We start from the raw sequence: 23,205 nt of genomic DNA on the forward strand, positions 1-23,205 counted from the left end.
TCTCCTCCACACAGTGAAACTTATTTAAATAGTGTAAAACTCATGTTACATTCAAGAAAGGATAATCATTAAATAGTATTGTGTTTATTCATCAGGCTAAATAACACACATTGGAGCATATAGTAAATTGGCCAGAGATACTTCATATAATCCCACAGTGAGTCATAAGACAGATGTTGTTAAATCCATCTTAAAAATAATAATACTGAGACTCAGTTTGAACAGTCTGAAATACTACGTAAGTATTGGGCTCTTGATGGCATCAAGGCAGGAGACTGACTAGAGTAACAAATGCAGGTAGAATGGCCCTTTACACCACTTTTCTTGGTAATTTTCCCAAAACCAGCTGTAACCCTTCTCCCAAAGACCACACACAATTAATTTTCAATCGAGTGGAACACCCCGAGGGAGGTAAGTCTGTAGTAATTCATTCAGAAACCTGGAGGCAGATGACAAAGGTTATGCTGCCAACAGAACATCTGATACTCCCCATGACCGCCCATGCCACACACACAGGCACACTATTTTGCTGCCTTCTACATGTTCATAAGTAATAGGCGTGCGTTTTCCACAGAAGAAATTTAGTATGAAAACTTCTCTGTGAAATACTCTCCATAGAATATCTGCGTTGTTTTTAAAAACCCCTGGAATATATTCAAGAGTAAGTAATTTGACAGTCACTTTTCCATAATTATCAAGTTGCGCGATTCATGAGGCTGAGAGGAAGTTTGGTCCCTAACTCTGCACAGGTTCCCATCCCTCCTCATCTTATATGTGAGGTACCAGGGCTTGTCCGGACTTTATCATGAAGAGAGCGATGTCTTGGGAGTATGAGAGCCTAATTTTGCATTTTGGCTCTCCCATTGTCTGCCTCTCTGTGAGGGCAAGTCATTCAACCTCTTTGGCCTCATTTTACTTCTGTATAACATGGAGATGATAATTCTCCCTGGGAAAGGTCACTGTGTCTGGCATACAGTAGGAACCCAGTGAATGCGACACATTGTTAACACTTTCAGGTCATACAGGGTATCAGTGGGAAAGAGAGGCTCTGATCCGGAGACTCCTGATGTCTCACGGTACAATCATCCAGAAAGCTCTCTTGTCCCGTAGCTCAAAAGAAGATGACTCACACAAAGCTCCAGGTGAACAACTTGGGAGGGATTTGGGGAAGTTCTTATAGGCCTACACTTGCATTGTAGGAGTAACCCTGGGAGAAGTAACTCGGAGAGCAAGGTGCCCTTGATCTGGAGCTACAGTGTTGCTTAGCACCTCAGGGCTTCTCTAAAATCTTCTTTTGACTTAAAATAGAACAGTATCTTTTCATTTAATCTTCAGAGAAAGGTATTCCATTCATCCAGCTCTTACCTCCTCACTGAGAAAAGAACAGTGATAAGACAAGGCTGCAAAATGTGAAGGCATAATCAAGGAGACAAATGTGCTCCTCTCTTCAGAGCCAGTCCTCAGAGAAAGATCGCGCCCTAAATCAGAGCAGCTAGTATGGAACGCGGCAATTAAGCCCGAGCTGCTTACAACTCCAAGAATATGCTACAACATACCTGAGGACTGAGGGGCCATGGGGGAAGCTTTCAATTTCTTTATTGCTCTTTGTATTTAATTAACCCTAAATAAGAAAGTAAATTTAGGGTCAGGAATGGAAAGGGGATAAGGACACTGGAAAGACACCATCTTACAGGTTAGGAGCACTTGCTTTTGAATCAAAGAGAGCAAAGTCCAAATCCTGGCTGTGTCACTAGTAAGTAAACTTTGCAATTAACTTTGCCCCTCTGTGCCCTGGCATATATACAGGCAAGTAAGGAAAAGAATACTTCATGGAGGTGTCATCTGAGTTAAAAAGATAATGAGTGTATAACACCTAGCACTTAATAAACATTCTGTACAAGAGAAATTAGTACTATTTGAGAGTAAAATTCAAGAGCAAAACATCTTGGCACTCTAATAATTTCTATGCACAAATAAATTTTGTACAAATTTTTATCTTTCCCACTTTAACTTTTATTAAACAAGATCATACAACACACACGCACGTGTGTGCATGCACTATATTTTAATGAAATGTTCTCTACTGAAGCTAGGTGCCTATATTTCCTTTCAGAGTATTTCCCAACTATTCTAATACACTACGAGGAAGGAAAAGAAACAAGTATTGACTAAGTATCTGCTGTGTATTACTTTACTGAACGTTATACTAGGTGCTTCTTTCATTTAATTCTCCATTCTTCCAAGAGGGTGTTATTATTCACACTTACAAATGAAGAAATTGTTCATCTATATAAATATCTTGCCAAAAGTCACTCATCTGGTAAGTGTTAGAGCTTGGGCTGGAATACAGATGTGTCTGATGCTAAAATTGTAGCTTTTCTGTGAATAGAAATCATTCCAAAGTTGATATGGCAAACTGTTTCCCAAAATTCCATGATGAGAAGAATTCCTCAAGGTACTTGGTAGAAACATAAATTCTGGAGCCCCATTCAAATCCAAATCTACAGGACAGGGTCCTAGAGAAGCTCTATGTTTAATGAGCACTCCAGGTGATTGCTATCATTTGCAAAGTTTGGGAACATCATTACAAAACAGAGATTAGTGTTCTAAGCCTGTCATCTATTTATTTTTAATAGGCAGTTGTTTTAGTACAAAGAGAATTGTTTTGATACATAGTCTATAACATTAAATCTATATTAGTGGCAAGTATAAACATTAATTCTGAGTCTTTAAGAAGAGTGGAAAAATGTCATTAGAAATATCCCTAGAATTTTAACAACAAAACAAATACTGTAAATTATTTAAGGCAAATCATGTAGTCATATCAAACGGACTTCTGTGCTCTTCACTACAATAAACCACAGAATGTTAAACTTTATGCTGGTATTTTAAATATGTTAAAGTATTTTTAAGTACAAATAAATTATTAATTATGAACTAGAATAGAATAGTACAAAGAACAAAGCCTGTAGGCTCAGGAGACACAAATTGATCCCAAACTTTTTTCATTTACTAGCTCTGTGGCCTTGAGCAAATCACTTAACATCTCTGGGTCTTTGTTGTTCCTTCTAAATAATACATGGGACAACATTTTCCTTGCAGGATTAATGTATGGATTAAAAGAAACAAAATACGATAAATGGTTTATGAATGACCTTTTATACAAAGTTATACAAATGAGTGGCTTTTACAATCATGATGTCAGTACAAGTTACTGATCCTTCTCTGCCAGTCTAAATCCATGAATGTTTTCTGGTTCTCTGCCAAGCGTGAGAGAGGGGCCTTTTACAGGAAGGCAGAAATGGTGCTATTTCACTGAAGATGTCACCATGGCCTCTGGGTGATGCTAAACTAAAACTCTCCCTTTGTATTATCAGCTACTTAGAGTTTAAGATCCACAAATCCTTTTCAACAGAGGAAAATGGAGAAGGACATCATCTTAATATTCCTACATATCTCTCCTATACATCTGCAATAAGGCGCTACTGCTCACAGCTATCTCTGGCCAGAATAGCAACCTCATAGACCTTGACAATCACCTAAGTCAGTACTTTAAAAATGGCTTTGAAATGTCTTGATTATCAGGAGTATAAAAGGCAGATTTAGTTCTAATATATTCTTTTCTTTTTCCTTTTTTATAAGCAGATATTCATTTTTAATTAATTAATTAATTATTTATTTATTTTTGGCTGTGTTGGGTCTTCGTTTCTGTGCGAGGGCTTTCTCCAGTTGCGGCAAGCGGGGGCCACTTTTCATCGCGGTGTGCGGGCCTCTCACTATCGTGGCCTCTCTTGTTGCGGAGCACAAGCTCCAGACGTGCAGGCTCAGTAGTTGTGGCTCACGGGCCTAGTTGCTCCGCGGCATGTGGGATCTTCCCAGACCAGGGCTCGAACCCGTGTCCCCTGCATTGGCAGGCAGATTCTCAACCACTGCGCCACCAGGGAAGCCCAAGTTCTAATATATTCTTAATAAGAATGGAGTAAGAACCATAATGACAAGAACTAGAATACTGTGTATAATAAGTATACATTTTCAAGTACGTAACTCATTTGGACACATAATATGTCCTGGAAATCACTTTACCCATCATATAACTGGAATATAAAAAAACTGCTTTCCCAAACATTTTAGACATGTCCTAGGCTGTATGAAACAACATTGCCAAAGTTGTCTGTGATTTCTGAAAATGAGCTACACATGTGGGGACAAACTCTCTTGGCTTCTATTCTGGCTCTCAGTATATTGGACAAATGACCTAAACGCTCTAAACTTTAGTTTTCTCATCCCTTAAAAAAAAAAAAAAAGTGTAACTATCCCAGAGATGAGATAAGGCATGTACAAACCATAAAGTGATTTAACAACTGTAGTTATAATAATGATTTTTTTTTAAATTGGAGTATAATTGCTTTACAGTGTTGTGTTAGTTTCTGCTGTACAATGAAGTGAATCAGCTATGTGTATACCTATATCCCCTCCCTCTTGGACCTCCCTCCCACCCCAGCCCCCCCCCCCCCGCATCCCACCCATCTAGGTTGTCACAGAGCATCGAGCTGAGCTTCCTGTGATTTATAGCTTGCATTTATAATACAGTATAAATCCAATGATGGTGATGATGATTTCTAAGGTGACTTTATTTAGCTTTAACCAGTTTCTTTAAAATCTCTGTAAATCTTATGAGTGTTGATCATGTTCTTGTGAAGGTTTGGGGAATCTCCAAGCCAACACAGACATATACACTTAAATTATAGCTCCATTTTTCCCCTAATTTAAAACAAACTTAGCATAGTACGTATGGCTCAGATCTCCATTTTGATAGTATGACTTTGATCCTTCTCAGAATTCTTTTTTTAATTAATTCCATTTTTACAACTACCCCTGAATTCTTCTCAGAGCTCCATCTCTTTGAACTCCTACAATTTCACAGATATGGAAGGAGACTTTTATATCCAAAAGCTCACTAGTTTGGAAGCCAGGATCGTACAACATAGAACACATCAGTTTTTGTATTCAAACTGTGGTGTGCCACTTAACCTCTCTAAAACAGCTGTTTCCCCATCTGTAAAATGCAGTCTTTTAAAAACTAAATGAAGGAATATAAAACCCAGTCTATAGTTAGTATTCTTTAAATATTTGTTAATTTGTTCATTGAGATCCTCTGTTCTGTATGAGGCTGCTCTCCAATTAGCCCATTTTGATGCTGTTATCCATATAGATAATTCTGGTAGCATTCTGGTTTGCTCAGATAAGCAGCTAGCTAGGATCTCTAACTTCCTCTCTAGTTTGGGGGGAGCTGCAACTGAACTCAGCTTCCCACACAACAGCGGCCACCTTCTCAAGGCAGAAGAGACTACAGTCTCCTGAGAACCCCAAACTCTCTGGGTTTATGGACTTTCTCAGGCAACTCCTATACCATCCGGCATCCAAACCCCAGCTTTCTGGAACCCAGGTCACCTTTTGCCCTGGGCGCCAGATTATAATGCTCACACGTTTGCCCTTTAAAGCAGATGGATCACAAAACTTCCTCCGAGAGTAAACCACTGGTGGCTGCAGCAACTTCACTTCAGTCCCAATGGTTCTGCCTGAAAGAATGAGAGGATATGGTACTTGTGCCTTTTCCTACTGGCTCTGGTTTGTAAATTGCCCTATAAAGACCATTACTTAACCAATACAATGTGGTGTTGTGGGATTTACCCTTACCCACCTAGGTCTACAACTGTCATCCACCCTCTGAGCAACACTATGGGAAATGTTTTAAGCAATGCATATTCTCTCTCTCATTTTTTTAATTTCATTCTTTTTTCTTTATTATATTATTGTTATTTTTTTAAATTTTTTCATTTTATTTTTTGGCCGAGCCGCTAGGCATGCGGATCTTAGTTCCCCGACCAGGGCTCAAACCCACGCTCCTGCAGTGGAAGCACAGTACCCTAACCACTGGACCACCAGGGAAGTCCCCAACAATGCATATCCTCTTGTTAATATCCTGGTCCCCTGCATTTCTCCTCTGCTGTTCACTCCTCACCATCTGCATAGTTTCAGGAAACTACAGAGTGCATCTTAAAATGGTAAATCACCCTTTTCCTGAGCCTCTATTTTCTTATAATTTAATGCTGTATTTATGTGCCACCCAGAAAATATGGTCACCAAAGTAGATGGTTTCATTAACTTTTATTTATGCAATAATGCTTCCTTACTGGATCCATCTACTAACTACTAATACAGTGAGGTGCCAAGGAAACCTTAAATGATTTACGGATGTTATTGCTCACCTGAAATCAAGACTGCCCTCAAATCTAAGAAATATTTTACTCTTTACCTCGTAGTTGCTGCATTTACAGAGCATTGTATAATTTCCATGAGTACCATCAAAAAATCTTGCAGTTATTTCAGAATGCTATGACTTTAGCAATTTTTAGGGTGTTGTTTTAGAAGGACTTTTTTTTTTTTTTCCCAGTTCCTGTTACTGACCCAGTAATCGTTTTCATGGCTTACCAGTCAAGTGTGAAGTGCTCTGATAGGTTGTCAACAAAATGTCAAATACTAGGGGAGAGACTCTATGAGTATTATTGTGACTGATTGCTTTGAGTCTTTCTGCTCCCAGCTGCTCCTTGGATATTGTATCAAGGAAGATGGAAACTGTATGTAGAGGAGACATTTTGAATATAGTAAAAGCTGTCCTCTGTAACTTTATAGAAAGCAGAGAACAGCAGGAGGTGGAGGGCAAGCAGGGCTCCTGGGCAGATCACTGAAGGGAATAGTGTCTGTAAAATATCTGTGGCTTATAGGACAGCCAGGTAAGGTGAGCAAAGGAGAATATCCCATAGCCATGAGGCTAGAGTGCCACTGAGTTAAGAGTCCTGGTTGTTTCCTGGTGGCCCTGCCTGGATTTCACAGTGGAGAAAAATGTTGCTTCCTTTAATAATCTGAATTATCCAAAGACACAGGAGAAAAATTGGAGGGGGGAAAAACACGGGGTCAGATTCCACTTTAAGAATTGCTATTCCATCTAATAAACACCATCATCCACCTTACACTGAGAAATTCAACACGTTTGTTTAAAGTTTGTCTGGTGCTAGGTCATACAAATGAATAAGGCAGTATAAGCTGCCCTAAGGAGCTTACTGTATAGATAATTCTAATAACAATGGTATAAGTGTTCTTGGTCAGTAATAAAATCCCAATAGAAATATTTTTGTTTCTGGAAGAGAGAATCCAATTTATGATACAGATACCGAGCATAAGCAGGATGAAAATCGATTATTTCTTTTAACAAAGCAAACATTTGGATAATAATTATTTAAAATAAGCACCTTAAAAAGTAATAAATAATAAGCATGATACTCCTCCTATGGATGAGTCAAGTGGAGAGCCTTCCACATAGCTACTCTATCCTGAATCTGTTCAACAAATTATTGAAAATGTTTGGTCTAACCAAGCCATCCCAGCCATCGGCCATCACTGAGGCTTATTCATAGGTATCTTTTCTCAGTCTGAGACAGGGACACAAGATTTTCAATTAAGAGACTTCACATCAAAAAACTTTAGGTGATTTGTCTTTCCCCTAAAAGCCTTATTCAATTTTCCATTAATGTATCAAAACTTCATACAGAACATTCTTTGAAAAAAAAGATAAATGAGTCCTACGATGTATTTGGTTTCAACATAGGAAAAACAAAATGACAGGGGAAATAGGTTTTAGATATTTTTCAAGCAAAAGTGTCTCTATTTATAGTAGCAGCCCAGCACCCAATACAGATAACAACCATTTCACCAGGTGGCTGAATAACTGCTATTCAGTGCCCACTGGGCATGAAAAGGCTACACTAGATACCTGAGGAGATACAGAGGGAAAAGTCCACAGGACCCTTGCCTTTGAGGAGTTTAAAGTTTAAAAGGGAAAAGGGCAGGCTCATGTGGGGGAAAAATACATACACACACACACACACACACACACACACACACATACATATATTAAAGATATGTAAGAAAATAACCATCTCTTCAGAATTATATAAATTCCACTTCTGATGGTTTGTAGAAGATATTATGATGGGGCTTACTCTGGTCAAAGGAAAATAAGAAAAATGACCTCTTTTTGTGATATCTTTAAAAAATTAACCTCTTACAGTGATATTCTTACATGAGTAAGGACAAATACAAATTAAAAATAAGAGGCTTAATTCTTCCTGTTGAAAATACGGGAAGAGATTTCCCTCCCCTTTTTGGCTTTGGGCATTTACTTTAGAAAATGTTCTAATTATAAGTACTTTAATTATATATCAATTGTTTTGAAAACTGGATAGGCCTCTTGGCAGCTTTATAACCCAGGAATGTTTTCCTCAAAGATCAGAGAGCCATTTGTTTGAAATGTAAATATCAAGGGAGATAGCACCCTTGTCTGCCAGTTTCTGGGGGAGGGTAGGAGCCTACCTTTGGTTGGTGCCTTGCTCTAAGTTGTCAAATTATCTCCTTATACCTATAAAGGTATAGGACATGTTCCTCCCCCTGGATAAATCCAATTAAGCTAACACAGATGGTCATTCCAATTACCAGGTAAAGTCAGGATGACACATTGTGCTGTCAAGTCCTCTTACTTGAGGACTAGTTATGATTTAACTTCAAAACATGCATGTAATGTACTATCTGCTTGGCTGTCTAAAAGGGTGAGATTTCTTTGTCTTTGAAGTCTCTTGGAGGATTGCCTGTGATGTGCATCATACTCTGGTTTAATGCTTATTCAGTAATAAAACTGTTTTCTTTTTCTACTCTCTACCTTTGTGGAAAGAATATCTGAGTTGGAAGATTTTTAAAATTCTATTTCCCCAACATGTCAGTTAATGGAATTCCTGCTTTCTAAAGTCTAGCAAGAGAACTTAGAAACACCAAACAAAGTTAACTTCCCTGAACTGGGGTAGACAAAAGCATAAAAAAATTTTTCATAGCCTTTCATATTGTATTTGTGTTTTAATTGTCCTATTTTTAACTATACCCCAGTAGACGAAGCTATTATGATTTTAGTGTCATGGGGATGCATTTGTAAAGACAGCTAAACCACCAAAAAGAGAAAGTAAGGAAGACAGAAAAGGAAGGAAGGGAGGGAGGGAGGGAGGGAGGGAGGGAGAGAGGGAAAGAGGGAAGGTTGGTTTTGGGAAAGTAAAGGGCTAAATGCTAAATTCCAATTTCACTTGGTTTGTAGCTGCCGAGAGACCACAGTGTCTCCATCTTTAAAGAGAAGATAACATTATCTACTCCACAGTTTATTTTGTTACATAAATATACAAAGGTCAGTCTCTCCAGTAACCCCTTCTGGATACCTCATTCCAATCACAGCCTTCTCTTTCAAAAATAACCACTGTGCTAACCTTTATAGTAATTACTTCCTTGATCTCCTTTCTGCTTTTTATCACCCAAGTATGCATCCTTAGACATTACAGTTTCATCTTGCCCATTTAAAAAAAAAGTATGTCTTTTAGGTTTTTTGTAATCTATAGTTGTCCCCTCCATCTCTTTCTTACAGGTTTCTGTTAAAAAATAAAGGCCATTTAACCTGCAGGTTTTCCCACAGTCTGGATTTTTTTTTAAATATTATAAACTCTTTAACATGCTCTATGTCCATTGTATTTCCTGCTTGATCAGACTCAAGCTTAATTCCTTTGACAAGAATGAAGATGGGGTCATTTCTTTAATCAGGAAGCAGATAAGGCCTAGTTTTCTCTCCTTTTGTGATGTTAACAGCCATTGATGCTCAGTGCAGATCATTTATTCACTGGAAGGGCAAAATAGTGGTATTCGCATTCTATCATTTTGTTTTAATTTACTAACTGAAATGATTTTATAAGGAGACATTTTTCTTATAAAGAGAAGCAATCCTTTTTTAGCTACCCAGAGTTAAAAAAAATATGGGAAGAGGAAAATAAGTGATCGACATTTTCTTGTTATTTGCTAGTTTACAAGAAAATGAACTGGTCCCCTCTCATCCTGAAAAGGTAACTGATTGGCTTTTTAAAATTCTGAACTCATGAATTTCAACATATTGTATAGGTTTTAATACAATGAAATTGGTATCTTAATCGAAGCCCAAGTTGTTCCATCTTTAAGTTGGTTCCTGGGTCCTTTTGACATTATCTTTAGAGTGTTGATAGATTCCTTGCTGTCTGATGTGGCAGGATGTTCCACACTTATCTTCTACATTTTCTGCCCCAGACCCAGGATCAACTGCTCCCCAGGAAGCACTGGTTTCTTTTAGCGGGAAATGGCATTTCAAGCCTGCGAAACTGAGTAGTAAGGATGCTTATTACTAGGGGGTTGTCATTATATCTAAACCTGTTTGGTAGACAGACTGAGAAATACACACATACACACAATACATATATATGTATTCATATACACATTTAATTTTTAAATATAAGGCATCTCATGAGTTTATTCTGGTATTTCCAATTTAAGTACACGGCTTTACTGAACTTTTTCTATATTATATCTGTATCTTTTTCTATACTGAGAATCTTGATTCCCATAAGTACATGACATGACAGAACTGGAATATCCCATAATTTCTCATTTGCTTTATCCAATACTATACACAGAATACATATGTGGTAGTTAACAGTACACATGTAACTAATGTTTTCCACAATGAAAATGCTTTCAAAGACACGGGGATAGAATTAGAGCAGTCTATAATTTGTCATTTGTTTTATCCTATAGTATACAAATAGTGGTGTGAATGTCACAATACTATCATCACCAGTTTAATCTTGAACAGAGTTATTTTTGGTATATGTTATCCCTATTCTCCCTATTTTTTAAAAATTTAATGGTTGTTCTATATCTACATTGTCAAATATACAGCCATAAATATATGTTCACTCTCTTTTAGTTATAATTTTTTAATTAATTAATTTATTTTTAATTTATTTATTATTATTTTTGGCTGCATTGGGTCTTTCTTGCTGCCCGCGGGCTTTCTCTAGCTGCGGTGAGCGGGGGTTACTCTTCATTGCAGTGCGCAGGCTTCTCATTGCCGTGGCTTCTCTTGTTGCGGAGCACGGGCTCTAGGCATGTGGGCTTCAGTAGTTGTGGCTCGGAGCTCTAGAGCAAAGGCTCAGTAGTTGTGGCGCACGGGCTTAGTTGCTCCGCGGCATGTGGGATCTTCCCAGACCAGGGCTTGAACCCGTGTCCCCTGCATTGGCAGGTGGGTTCTTAACCACTGCGCCACCAGGGAAGCCCTCTTTTAGTTATAATTTAATCTTAGTTCTATAGGTAAGTATATATTTAATGTTCACCACTGCTTTTTTTTTAACAATAACTATTTTTTTCAAAAATTTATTTTTAATTTATTTATTTATTTAATTTATTTTTGTCTGCGTTGGGTCTTAGATGCGAGACGCAGGATCTTCACTGAAGCATGCAGGATCTTTCATTGTGGCACGTGGGCTCTTCGTTGTGGTGTGTGGGCTTCTCTCTAGTTGTGGCCTGCAGGCTCCAGGGCACATGGGCTCAGTAGTTGTGGTGCACAGGCTTAGCTGCCCTGCGGCCTGTGGGATCTTAGTTCCCCGACCAGGGATCGAACCTGTGTCCCCTGAATTGGAAGGCAGATTCTTTACCACTCGATCACCAGGGAAGTCCCTATAATAACTTTATTTATTTATTTTTTTGACTTTTTGAATTTTATTTTTTTATACAGCAGGTTCTTATTAGGTATCTCTTTTATACAATCCCAATCTCCCAATTAATCACACCACCACCACCACCACTACTTCTTAATATCAGTCTTTCTCTGGGCATTTTGCTTATATGAAGCTTTCCTCCAGTAGATTCTTCAGGAAGACCTCAGTAAGAAATATTCTCTTCGTTCTTACATTTTGATAAATATTTTTTATGACTTTTATACTCGAACATAAGTTTTACTGGATAAAATATATTTGGCTCACATCTTTATTTCCCTGAATATTTTAAATGTTACTCTACATTTTTTTTGGTAAGAAACCTTTGCTGTTAAAAATTTTGATAGCAATCCAGTTTAATTTTCCCTTTAAGTCATATGCTTTTTTCCCCTAGATGCCCAAAGAAATTTTCACTTTTAAACTTCATACTTTTATTAGAAAATTTTGATTTTGGATATACAAGATCATAATTTTCAGGGACAAAGCCTATTATTTAAATATATATCTTCAAGGTTTTTTTCCAACATTTTCTTGAATTACAATGCTTATCATTTATGCTTTTCCTCTGTTTTGGTTCACTTTCCAGGCATTCCTATCATCTATAGGATAAATCTTCTTTTCCTATCTTTAATCTTTTTTGACCTCTAATTTTCTAAAAGGATGTTCTTCTGCACCTTATTCTAATTTTTAATATAATAATTTTGTACATTACTTTTCTGTTGCTCATTTTTATATTAGTTTCCTTAAAACTTTTAGGAGGAAGGTTACTCTAGAATGATTTCCTAGCTTCACAGAGCTTCCTCTTCTGTTGTTTTTGAGTAGTGTGACACATATGGTGGCTTGCTTTCTGCAATTTCATAGTTTTATCTCCTGACTTTCATCTAGACTTTTTTTTTTTCTTTTTAACTCCACTGTTTCTGTCCAGTTCTGTGTTGATTCCACTCCCAGAAGTTTCTTTTCAGTGTGGGGCACTGCTGGAGAAGAGTGCTCTGACTGTTCAATTTTGAGAGTTCACTAAATCTAAATCATTCCAGTCCCTCCAGATCATCTTACTGTGTGCCACTTGCACTCACTTGCAATTGGAGTGGGTAAAACCCCATCTCTTTTTTTTTTTTTAGCAGCTATTCTCAGATTGATCCACTGTCCCTTCCAGGTAGTACCTCCGACTCTCTGGGGGTTCTCCTATTATAGGTCTTCAGTCTTCCCACTGGTTCTCTCTACTTCTTGCTGCACAGATGCTCATACCATACACATCTTGTGGCTACTGGTATCTTATCCACACCTGCTTGTAACTCCCTTGTAAATGCTATCCACAGATTTTTGCTTTTGCTATCTAGTCACTCTATCATTTAATATGGGGATTTGACAAGACACAAAAGTATGCTTCCACTATTACCCTGTTTTCCTAGAATTCCACACTGTAGGCTTTCATTATGTGTTGAATTAGACTTAATTGAATCAAAATGAATGATAAGTTAGGAAAATTCTCTGTAAACCATAAATTTTTATCAAGAGATACTGGCATAAATTATACATTATTTATGCAAATACACACATGTTGATATACTGTATGGCATAAGAGAAAATAGGACATATGGGGAAGAGATAGAAATGTGATTGTCATTTCTTTGGGATTGTCATTTCTTTCATGAATTTTATAAGGAAGAATTGGTAGATGTTTATAGAAGTCATTGTTAGTCAGATCAAAGGATAGAATCTCTGCCATTAGCTTCACTCCCCTTTACTCTGGTTTTGTGTATTCAAAATCATACTAGCTTAATGGAAAAACTAAAAGACATTGATTTAGTCATAGACAAGGATCAACTAACTATAAGTGTTCTCATTAGCCAGCATTCTAGGCCATTCATTAGCTATCAACCTGATCTTATCGTTAAGTCTTACAAATTGCCTAACTACCTATTGGTCTCACCTTCAAAGGAAACACTCTGAGACTTACTCTCCTTTGATTTGCACATTGAAAATTCCCCCTCTTTTCCTGGGGTGAGCTTATATAGTTCTGTAGAAAGATCCCACAAATGAGCACCAGTTCATTAAACGATCAGCCTCATGAATTAAAATCAATAAGAATAAATATCAAGTGAAAAAAACACATTTTGGTAGAAATAACCTGCATTAAAAGAAATGGTGCTAGAAACTCTTCCAACATTGATCAATTACCTTCAAGCATTTACTATTACAGATAGGATATCTGATGCGGGTCTGGCTATCTCTTTCTGTGACTGAGACCTCCCCCCTTTTCTCTTCGTGTTTTTCTTTTTTGTGAGGGCAGGTAGCACATACATCAAAAAGTATGAGGTGTGGAATCACCCAGACATTATTTAGTGTCTCACTAAATAAAAAGTCACTTAGAAGTTGTGGGACCCAAGGGAACTTACTTAATCTCTTTAATCCTTAATTTTCTCATCAATAAGATGGTAATAATAACAGTACCTAACATTTGGAAAGTTGTGAAGTTCAGTGCTCTGATGTGTTTAAAGCAGTTAGTAGCAAGCATTTAGAAGAGATCACCTATTAGAATGCTTTATTATTATCATTACTATTAGCTTTAATCTTCAGAATTCAGACATTTCTCTAGGATGTATCTAGGTACAGATCTTTTTAGTAACCATGAATAGTTTGGTAAAACCTTACATTTATACTTATCAGAGTATTTATCACATTTTATTGGCATAATATTCTTACTTATCTATAGTTACGAAAGAACTGAATGCTCTAGGAAGGTAGGGATTTTATCTACCTTGTTAACTATTACAATTTATACCTAGCACAGTACCCTACAGACACTCATTGAATATGTGTTGAATAAATGGGAAAATGAATTAACAATTTATTTTCTCAAATATCTAGATATGAGAAAGGAAATGCCTGAATAACAAATGCAGAATCACTACAGCTCATCTGTAAGTTGTTAAGACACAAAATTCAACTGAGTACATTTGAATAACTAATTGCCTGTATTCAACGATTCATAATCGGGCAGCATCTCATGTAGCAAATCGAAAAGAGCTCCAAGGAGCTGTACAAAATAGAAGACTTTTATAAGCAAAAGGAGGTGGGGCAAGGAAGTTATTCTAGCAAAGAGTAAATTGTTTCAGACAAGGTCATCTTCCTTTGGGGAAAGGTCAGGATATATCAGGCAGATTACCTCACTAGTGTTGACCGGGTAATTCCAGACTGACTAGTTAAAGGTCACATTCCTGGGAGAGGCTACAATTGTTAACTACCTTAGGTATTAGGTCTTAGTTTACTAATGTGGGACAAGTGACTCCATTTTGGGCCCGTCATTTCTTTTTTTAACAATAATAATAAATGGGCAGCTGGTTTATACATCTTGCCTTGTAAGGTTGATTATCGTAAATAACCTTGTTTTGGTCTCCTTTGAGTAACTGATAAAATCCAGCTCCTCATCCTGTAAAATCCAGTCGGATCCCTGTCTCAAGGAATGCATTCACAGAGACATGCCTCTGGAGGCACTGCCTGAGCAGTTCTCTGGCTTTCTTCCTTCTGACATCTTTACTATTAGTTGAACCCCTTTTGAATATCAGTCCTCTCAGGCAAGAAACTCTGTAGCTATCCACTGAAGACCAGTTGCATGTATGTAACATCAGCATCACTTTGGGCTACTTATGAGCACACATGAATAAGCAGTAAAATGAGACCACAGTTTAGCAATTCTTCAGGGAACGAATGGGAAACCATGCTGCAGGCAGTTATTGATATTACTAAATGGCCCTTGAAAATCGCCCATTGGAACTGAAAGCATACCTTATTTCTTCTACGCCTTGCATTTTCTTTAACTCTCATTTTTTTAGACAGTACTATACCCTTTCTTGCTTGGGAGTGATAGGCTTTGTAAGCTAGGCAGAATACACTGGATACACCCTGCCAGATGATACTGTATAAAAAGCTGACTTCAAAACTGCATGCCACAGAGATAAATACAAATAGTCAAGGACGAGTTCTGAGGCTTAAATAGTTAAGTAATATGCTTAAGATGGTAGTACTATTAATCTATAAGGTAAACTCGGACCTTTTTAATCCAATTCACTCACAATGGCATGTCACTGAAATGGAGCTGGGATTCAAACCTCTTGTTTTTAAACTCCTTCCACAATATCATGTTGCCTTCAGAGAGGAGTGAGCAAATGCTATAAAAATAATAATAATAGTAATAGTGATAGTGATAAAAAAGTTGAATGCTCAGCTATGTTAAACATAAGTATAAAGCAACAAAACCGACCTACATACAAAGATGTAGTATTTGAAGGATAGTTATTTGTATAGGATGAGGGGATATTGTGCATTGTTTATACAGGAAAAGAGAGATCAGTGTGATGATGATGATGATTTTTGCTGCTAATGTGGTGAAATTTCAGCATTTTCCTATTTAATGGTGGGATGCACACCAATTAATTCCTTCCAAATCTCACTGCCAGAAGCCTGCATCTCCAAGCTTTTAGGTTTATCCATTATTCATGTGACATGTTTGCACAGTATTATTGGTTATTCACTGTTTGGCCAAATAGTAAGATGATATTTTGTTCTCAATGAAAACCCAAGGCAAATCCTTGAAGTACCAAAATTGGATTCTGGAGGGGAATATATAGAGGGCAATTTAACTAGGGAGAGGGTCAAATATGAAGAAATGAAAAGCGCCTTATGTTAAATGTAGATGTTTTCCAGTCATCAAGAATCCTGTGGAACTCAGACTATATCTGGGTGCAAATCTACGGATAATTATTTATTTAAAAGAAAACTCAGTTTATCGTAAAAATTATGAAATGATATAATAACCATGTAATGGATACTTTTGTAAATATAAGTGAGCTTAAACTTTTCGATAGGTTAAAAGAAATTTTATGTGTGTGAACCAAATATCACTTCAGTTTATTTATATATATATAATTTAATTTAATATATATTATCTTACTTTTTGTAAAGCCAAAACTTAAAACATTTTAAGTAGCTGTGAGCTTGATCTTTCTATGTTTATTTTGATAATAGAATACATGAGCTGTATAGCAAGAATAACTTCCTTTTCTCATAAAGGTTTTCTATACAACATAAATATCTAAACTATGATGGAATAAGTTTGGATAAGTCTTCCTAAAACAATTTTCTGAATAGAAAAAAAAGGTGGATTCCTCCTGAAATGAAATACACATTTTGTATTCTTTGTTAGTTGAATTTGTTTGGCCAAATGACAAGAGGTATGCCACAAAAATATCATGCTTGTTTCCAGAGCAAAAATTAGGATTTCTTCCTATACATACATACACATATATAGGCATTATATATATATACACACATATATATTATAGAAAAATGAGAATGGTGTATTTCCTTGATGTATAAGTGATATTGATGTGTATGTTTAAAAAGACAAATGGTCAGAGTTCAGTAACTCTAAAGTAAAATAAAGTAGAACAATTAAAGTTTCCTAGAGGTCACTAAAACCAGACTACAGATTGAATGACTGCATTTCTGCTAAATCCGCAGAGGGAGCATAGTTCATCTGCGATCTAATATGCAGTGATAAAGAGCCAAAATAAACTCTATTTTCAGGAATATCCAAATTATAACACGGAGCATTGCAAAATTCAAACTTAAAATCGGGAAAGAATCAACAAAACTGTGGGGTTTTCAAATAAAATTAATAAAAAAAGAAAATTAATGTTTCCCCTATGTATAACAGCTGTGTATATTCATTCAAAATGAAGCCACTGGATCTTAACCTTTGCTCTTTATGTGTTTTGCGTTTCAAGACCACATAGGAGCAAAGTGTGACTAAGCAAATTATTTGTGAACGCTTTTTTCGTACACCGGGGAACAAACATGTTAATTGGGTTGTTGCTTCCGAGCATTACACAGCTGTACCATCACTTGATTTTGAGGAAGCAGTGGCTTAGTTCCTTCAGACAGGAATCATTTCCATTCATGTATATCACTACTATGTGTGCCAGGTTTCACAGCCCCAAGAATAGTGGAAATATCTGCACTTAGTTTCTGGATCTTTAGAATTAATGGCCTGCATCATAGTTTCCTAAATGGCATTCTAGCCTCTTTAAATACTAAGTGGAACTGAAGAGATATAGGTCTTTGGTCATTTATGCCCTAGCTGCCATGGGGAAGGACACAGATCTCTTTCAGCATCAGATACCCTGAGCCTTAAGTGAGATAACTGGACTATGCAGTCTCAAATATCTTAAGTCTAATGTTCTCCCGAGAAGAAGAATTGCATGATTGAGTTCTTCTAAGAACTATTAAAGAAATAATTTTCATGATTGATAACAACTGGTACCTCCAAGCTTATTCTCCATATAAAGATACTGGCTGTTCTGAAATTTTATGAAATTTTTTGTAATATTTCATATATTGGGGAAAGAACTTTTTTAAAAAACCTGATTGGTTATGCCATTAAAGTCTACTAGTGATTTCTTTAAAGAGCAAAAGGAAAAAAACTGAAACAGCATATATCTCTAATTTTGCTTCAAAATCCAGAAGAATATTTGAGATGCTTGAGAAAGGGAATCAGCAATCACTTTGTCACCAGTACCCGGCTTGCAGGAGGCACTCAGAGAGTAGGTGTTTGATGGATCCACCAAATAAATAGTCAGCTTGTTTATTAATGACCTGATGATGACCATAGTTTGGGATGCTGAAGAAGTCGGTTTATGAAATCTTTTTGCTATAGGTCAAAATCTACCCATGAATGAGCCCCTAGCTTTTGTGGAGAAGTGAGATGTTGTAGTCCTTATGGTAGGAAAGTGCCCACCATAGGGAGAAAAGGGAGAGAAGGTAGTGAAAAGGAGGCTATCATGATTTCTTCTCTCTCCTTTTCGTTCTGCCTCTTACATTGTATGTGCTAGCTTGCAAATCAAATTAAGAAAATATTTTATGCAAATTTTGAATTAAAGTAATTGACCCCAAATTTTAACACTGAGAAATAGTCTCTTAATAGCCCTGCCTTTCCTATAGAATTATTGAGAAAACTAAATAATGGGTGGAAATTTCAAAAAGGCCAAGAGGATAGTTATTCATATTCAGTATTCAAATGTTACTAAGTTGACCAGTAGCTGTAATTTTTCCATAGATTATTTACATCTTCTCAAAAGGAAAAATGTATAAGGAGATATTTTAAGCAGGTGAGTCTCCTGAACCACTTTCCTTCCATATGCTCTCCCTTCCTCTAGACATTCCACAAAAATTATTAAGGGCCTGACGTGCTAGGTACCATGTTAGGCTCAGGGAATGCAATGATGAGATAAACAGACACTGTCCTGCACTCACAGGGGTTACTGTATATGAGAGAAGATTGTCAATCAAGTAAATAAGCAATAATGATGAAATGTGATTCATGCCAGGATAGGAAGCATAGAGACCCCAGTAACCCCAGTAACACAGATGCCTCTTCCCTTTTCTGTCAATTCGTCATATAGAAGTTAATAAATATGTATTGAATTACACATTTGAGCAACTGAGACTGAATGAAAACAATCATCCTTGAAGAAGAAAGGGAAGCAGATAGTTTAAATACTTTTTTAAATGCTGATAGCTTCACATATTGCCAAGTACCTTGGTGAAAGGGCCCTACTGCAAGATACTCAACCACCAATCTCTGCTCACAGGAAGTAAAATCTCTACAGCATTTTGTGAGTTGTTGAAAGATGTAGCAAGTGCTCAAGAGAGATGAGAAGATCCGGTACAGGAAAAACAAAATTTACTTCAGCCCAAGCTGTGCAGCAGTGAGGTAGCTTTTGCCCATAAGTTCTCCAAAAATATCCATTTTGGTTTCATTATTTCAATATGAGGAAGTCACAGGCAAAGGGTGCCCTACTCTGGGAAAATAGGTGTATAGGCACATGCAGAGTATGATCTTGCACAAAGATTTTTTTTTCTTTTTTTGGTCTAGAGACAGAAAATAGGACAGGGAAAAATCTCATGAAATGGTACGGGGATTTGTTGGAAATTTGTGACCCATCCTGTCTGGGTTGCTTTCATTAAGTCTTGTCCATAACTGTGCTTGCTCTGATAAACTGACAAAACAAGTAACTTCCACATGTAGGATGGTTCATAAATTCAAGGTATTGAATGCATGTTTATTTTAAAATCCTGACTTATCTCTTTCTGACAGCACACCCCACAATTCCATCTGGCTTCTTGCTACATTAGAGCAATCATGAATGTCAAGTGTTGATGGGCATCAGGAGGACCATTCTCCATAGTCCACAGTCCATGTGGGTCTTTCTGATATGACTGATGGTGGCACAGAGCCATTCTTCATATAAAGGTTAATGGCTTCAGCAATTATCTACTACTGAATGGTTGAGTGTGACTCCACATTTTTGACTCCTACTTAAGCAAGCTGTGTTAGGTTAATTTATTTCCCCCCTCTCTTTTTAACTAGTATATATTTATCTTATTTTTATCTTTTCTGTTTAGGGAAAATGTTTCCTCTTGCCAATCTAGGTGAGATTTGAGCAAGGCCTTCATAAGTCATAAAGAACAGGATGGATGGACTAAAGAATTTATGTGAGTTTTTCTCTCATCAGTAACTCAGAGAAAATATTCTTATGGCAAGGTTACAAATCACTGTGGTCAAGGAAACAAGGGAAATGTTGTATGGCTTGTTGTCAGCTCTATCCTTTAATGCTGACACCACTCTGAGTGAGCCAACACTATAAGGTTATCTTCCAAATTTAATTCTCTTAAAAGCGCCATTGAGTTGGACTAGATCCTGATGAAATGCAAGAAGTTAAGCAAAACTAGAGAACTGCATACAAATGATTTTCAGCTCATTTAGAAAGCCCAGAGCGAGAGCACAGGGACAAACATACTTTTGAAAAGAGAAAAGAGGTCTTTTACATAAGACTGCTCTTGATGAGATACCTTAGGGCCAAGGTTAGAATTTTTCAACTTGCTTTGCAAAAACAAAACAAAACAAAACGTCTCTGTGTTCTCTTGAAGTAACTCTGCGGTAGCTAGAAAAGCAATGTTTAATTTACCATTTTCATATGAAGTGGCTTTGACCTAGAAGAAGCATCTGTTGAGAACATAGGAATATTACATTTAAAAAGAGTGAATACAATAAAGCTTTAGATTCAGAAGGTATTAAATATTTTGCATCTAGACAATCTATAGCTGTGCACGGAAGAGAAAAAAAAAAAAGTTACTTCCACTCATGTTCACACAGGAGAACAGACAAAACAGGAACAATAGAACCCAGTTCTCCCATCATTCAATACTTGACTATACGATCTTTTAAATATGCTTGTGTTTTAAAACTTAAAAAAAGCTGCCAATGAATCTGCTGTATAACATTACTTAGTTCACAAAGCTAAAGAAATCTATCAGTTTTACCAGAATTCAGGCAAGAGAACATCTAGCTACCTTTCAGCAACTTAGGAAAAAAATCTGTTTAATTATTTTCTTTTAATATGTAGTTACCACTGGAAAAGTGCAAAGCACTGCATTATTAACTATCATACATTTCCACGATAGATGAACATTTTTATTTTTGGCAACTTTTTACATAATTTATATAGCTGGGGTCTGGTTCCTCCCAAATTCCTTCTCCCACCTGGTCTCCTGTGGCAGGTCAACAATCAATTTTTGCTCATAGCCTTGCTATTTTGACGTAGTTAAGAATGCAAAACATCTGGGGCTATTGATGAGTTCATATATTGCAAAGCAATGGGTTTTCCCCTGAGGAGGCTTTTTTTCATTATTTATAAAATATGAATCACTTGCTCTGAAAGGATAGAGCACCAGTTATCTAACTTCAAGATATTGAGTATATAAACCAGAGCACCTTCCACTGTGCCGCCACATTCACGGTTAAAGTAAAAGAGTACACAGTATCAACTGTCAAAGTCAACTGTGTGGATCTTAGAATGCATTTCAGAACTACTGAATGTAGGCCACAATTTTTGCTCACTGCTTTTTCTTAAATTTCATAGGAAGATGTTTCTAATGTACATATTGTTTTCACCCCCCAAAATGCTTTCAACACTGCAAATCTACCTGGCACCTGGATGCAGTGACACTTTAACCTAATGCTGATTCACAACATAGAAACACTGTATTATTTTACCTTTACCCCCCTCCCTCTCTCTTATGCATTATTTACATGGAAAATTCAAGGCAAAACATGATTTTACCGCTCTTGTTCTTTTCTCTAAAACCACTAAAACAAAACCTTCTGTCAGCTAATCTCATAATTTCAAACTCATTGTTTTGTTACATACGCATAGCTTAATTCAGATGGAATACTATGGAAAATGGTCTTAAACGATTCACAGTTTTTTTATAACAAAGTAAACTTTGGTATTGTGATAAAGGTGCTCAGTATAAATTAAAAGGGAGACTTTTTTTCTTTTTTTAAAAAAGCTAATGTTGCCACTGAAATCAAGGAACTTGCCTCTGTCCTCTGCCTTGTTCAAATCCAAAATATGATGCAATGCCAGTTAAGGTGTCACATGTTAAGTTCAATACTATAGGCAATTGATATTTAAAATAGGTCATTTTGTGAGTGAATATCTTTGTGTTGTTCCATAGGTCATTTTGTGAGTGAATATCTTTGTGTTGTTCTAATGAATAGCTTAGAGGCAGAGAAGTAAAGTTTACAAGAAGGTGGATTTTGTGTTTATATCAGAAATAAATATCTAGAAATTGGAATTGTTTAGCATTATGTGCCTACTCCCTACAAACTAAAGTGATTAAAAGAAAAGCTAAAAAATGTCAGCAATGTGAAAGAGGGAGACAGAAACATCTCCTAAGGTCCTTTTCAGCTCTTACGTATCTGCATTTCTCATTAGCACATTTAGCTCAATTTTCTTTCCCTTCTCTTGGTTTCTCCAGCTCTTTCTTCTTCAGAGCTCTGTCACAGGCCATCTGCTACCTTGTGTTACTCGTATTACAAGTTACAGGTGATTAGCTTCAGGGTACTTTTACTTTTTTGTAATCACTGTGTGCAACATATAAACTGTGTATATTTCTTCCTAGTTCTACTCTTCCTTACTCCTGTGTGGTGGGCCATTTGACCAATAATGATACACATGAACAGAGTCAAGGGTTCTGTGAAGTAGGTGCTGGAATTTTCAAATATGACCTTATTATTATTATTATATGTATATATTTGAGGTGATATTGGGGGTGGATTAGTTGTTGTTTCCTTGAAATTTTGAAGGAAATCAGTAGAAAACTAACATTAAAAAATATATTTTCAAAAATCTAATTTTTAAGGTAATAGTAATTAGATTTGAATATCTGTATGTGTTTATACAGCAAGAGTCATAGGATGGCTAATCTAGAAAGGACCTTAGAAGGCTTTTATTTCAGCCCTATCATTTAATACATGAGGATACTGAGATCCATGGAGGGGTTTGACCTTACCCTATGTAATAGGCAGAGTTAGAAGGAAAGCTGACTCTAGAGCCGATTTATTTCTCTTAATCTCTATCCCATTATAGTCTGGGTTGGAAAAACATAAATTGAAAATGCTCTGACAGAAGCTGGA

This window comes from Eubalaena glacialis, chromosome 9, assembly GCF_028564815.1.
Source record: "Eubalaena glacialis isolate mEubGla1 chromosome 9, mEubGla1.1.hap2.+ XY, whole genome shotgun sequence".
Lineage (NCBI taxonomy): Eukaryota > Metazoa > Chordata > Mammalia > Artiodactyla > Balaenidae > Eubalaena > Eubalaena glacialis.